Raw genomic sequence first — 2,828 nt, 5'->3', positions numbered from 1 at the left:
TGCCTAAGCTCTGCTACATATGGCTATTTGGATTAGAGGGGTGTTCTTATGTCAGTGTCTGAGCAGCTTCTGTGTTGGAAATGGCTGAACGGATGTTGCAGAAATTTGCCACAGTTCGATCAGCCTGCTCCTGCGTCTTGGCTCTGCTACATGTTTACATATGGAGAGCCTACAGAGGTGTGCTACAGCACTGCCTAAACTCTGCTACATTGGGCAATTGTGATTACAGGGGATTGGTTATGTGACTGTCTGAGCAACTTCTGTGTTACAAAGGGCTGAACGGATGTTGCTGAAATGTGCTAAAGTTCTCCCCCCTCCCCATCAGAGGCAGAACAACACATTCCCTGTAGTACTCACTGAAAATCTACACCCGATATACTCCTCTTGCCCACACACAGCCTGCATGTTCTGTAGTCTCCTGATCTTCTATGAGACTCCATTTTCTTCAGCTTTCACATTGTCCAGCTTCATCCTATATAGCAGGGGTAGGGAACCTTCGGTTCTCCAGCTGCTGTGAAACTACAACTCCCAACATGCTCCATTCACGTCAATGGGAGTTTCAAGAACAACAGAGCAAGTAAGCATGCTGGGAATTGTAGTTTTGCAACAGCTGGAGAGCCATACGTTCCCTACCCCTTCTATATAGCTTTGCCCACAAAATAGCGTGTAGCTCTGCCCACTGCCTAGCATGATCCTATCCTAGAATGGCTCAAGGACCTGTGATGACGTCATCACACGTCCTTTAGTGCTGTGTGACCCTAAATTCCTTCACTGCAGTCGTCTAGTGACGTCATTTACCGGGATAAAAAGTAACCTATGTTTTAATTGGGGTTCCTATCTATGTGTGTGCAAATTTCATGCAAATCCGTTCAGCCATTTTTGCGTGATTGAGGAACAAACATCCAAACTCACAAACATCCAAACACACAAACTTTCACATTTATAATATTAGTAGGATATGGATTAAAAGTTATATTTTAATTTTTGCCTCCAAAGTGATGCCGATCTACTTCTATATTCCTTCGTAATAAAAATTTCCGCCTGTACTACCAGCACACAGGGGCAAAAATACCCCATATTGTGCCGCTGTTAGGACTAAGGGAAACAAGATTATCTTCATAATCCTTCGTTCTTTACCATGAGATACCATGCTGAACTTCCAGTGACCAGTATGAGACAGTGTGAGAGCAACACCAACTTTAAAACATCTGCTCCCCATTTACACCTGAGACCTCGTACCGTTAATCACACGAGTTTCGCTTAGGGGTTTGTGTTAAATGATTTTCAGGACACAACAAATTTACTGTTACACAAGCTGTACACTGACTACTCTGTACTGTACACTGATACTACATTGTATCAAAGTGTCAGATCTTCAGTGTTGTCTTATGTAAATATATAATTGCAAAAATGTGAGGGGTATATTCTAGTACTTCGGAGGCAGTATTATAGTTGTTAAAGTGGTTGTATTAAACTAAATTCTCCCCCCCCCCCCCTCTAACTTCTAATTTACTTCAATCTATAATTACCCATATCCCTGGAGTGGTCATGTGATGTTCCGTTTCACAGATTCCGAAACAGAACATCACCATTACTCTTCCCCCTCCCCTATCTTCTAGCGGTGGGTGGAGTAGGTTAGCTAGGAAGACAGTGAGGTCGGGGCCCCACGGGACGTAAACGCCGTGATTTGCCCGCAGCGGAGACGCTGCAGGAAAAATCCCGGCATTTTACAGTGCAAGCAAAGGGGATGGGATTCATGCGAATCCCATGCCCACTTTGCGGAAGAAATCGCAGCGCGGACATGCTGCGAACTGCAAAGCCGTTGCGGAATATCAATTTTATCTACGGAAATGCCATCGGCTTTCCCGTAGATATAATGTTAAGAGAAAGTCCTCAGAGGAAAACTCAACTTTCTCTTAAAAGCGCTGCAGAAAGAACCGCAATACGTTCACGCCGCGGTTGTTTCCACAGCACTTTAGCGCTGCAATTACGGCCCATGGGGCCTTAGCCTGAAAGGGGCTAGTAATGAGCAGGATCGCTAATCTTAGTGAGACAGGGAAGGTTTTGTAACGGAGTGAGAGGGGGGGGGGCTGAGTGAGAGTGAACTAGTGTAGCAGCTACACAGGAAGCTAATACCATTTAAACAAAAGAGGAGGAGCCAGAGAAACTCAGAAATCACTCCAAACACCACTAAAGGTATACATATGTACATATTGGCCCATAACTAGCACTAACAGACCTTTCTTTGTTTGTTTGGTTTTTTTTTTAAAGATTTTCTGCCCAGAAAAGCCCTTTTAAATTCTTGGACATATGTAGCAGTATTATAGTAGCTATATTCCTGTACATAGGGAGCAGTATTATAGTAGCTATATTCCTGTACATAGGGAGCAGTATTATAGTAGTTATATTCTTGTACATAGGAGCAGTATTATAGTAGCTATATTCTTGTACATAGGGAGCAGTATTATAGTAGTTATATTCTTGTACATAGGAGCAGTATTATAGTAGCTATATTCTTGTACATAGGGGGCAGTATTATAGTAGTTATATTCTTGTACATAGGGGGCAGTATTATAGTAGTTATATTCTTGTACAGGGGAGCAGTATTCTAGTAGTTATATTCTTGTACAAAGGAACAGTATTCTACTAGTTATATTCTTGTACATTTAGAGTAGTATTATAGCAGTTATATTCCAGAACCTAGGTAACAGTATTACAGTAGGAGATTGTGAATGTTATATGAATATTACATTAATTATAATACTACACGGTTTATGTGTTTTTATTTTACTGTGGTGTTTCTCAGGGTGGTATGATAAAGATCTGGC

The sequence above is a fragment of the Leptodactylus fuscus genome, chromosome 5 (genome assembly GCF_031893055.1).
Source record: "Leptodactylus fuscus isolate aLepFus1 chromosome 5, aLepFus1.hap2, whole genome shotgun sequence".
Taxonomy (NCBI): Eukaryota; Metazoa; Chordata; class Amphibia; order Anura; family Leptodactylidae; genus Leptodactylus; species Leptodactylus fuscus.
This window is presented reverse-complemented; position numbering follows the sequence as displayed.